This window comes from Triticum dicoccoides, chromosome 2A, assembly GCF_002162155.2.
Source record: "Triticum dicoccoides isolate Atlit2015 ecotype Zavitan chromosome 2A, WEW_v2.0, whole genome shotgun sequence".
Classification (NCBI taxonomy): domain Eukaryota; kingdom Viridiplantae; phylum Streptophyta; class Magnoliopsida; order Poales; family Poaceae; genus Triticum; species Triticum dicoccoides.
In genome coordinates this window covers 546,546,621-546,546,962 of record NC_041382.1, presented here as the reverse complement: position 1 = coordinate 546,546,962, position 342 = coordinate 546,546,621, and positions in this window count along the sequence as shown.

Here is a 342-nt window from a genome sequence, read left to right as displayed (position 1 = left end):
CCACACCCCTTGGCGAGCGCCAGATCCTCGGGGCCAGTCCACGGCCGCCGCGTCCACCAGGGGCGAACGCACGCCGGCGACCTGCCATGAGAGAGCCTCCCAGCTCCTCCGCTCGGGCGACAAAGTCACCCACCGAGCACCCCGCACGGGGCCTCGGCGAACCGCCACCGCCACCTGCACTTACCTCACTCCTTACCTCGTCGTCGTCGTCGTCGGAATCGCACCCCACCAGAGCCCAGAACCTGCTGCCGGAGAGGGACGGGGCAGGGGGCCCCGCCCTAGGCGGCGAGCGCCGCCACGGGCACCCCGGAGCGGGCCGCACCTCCATCCAGCCGTCCGCCT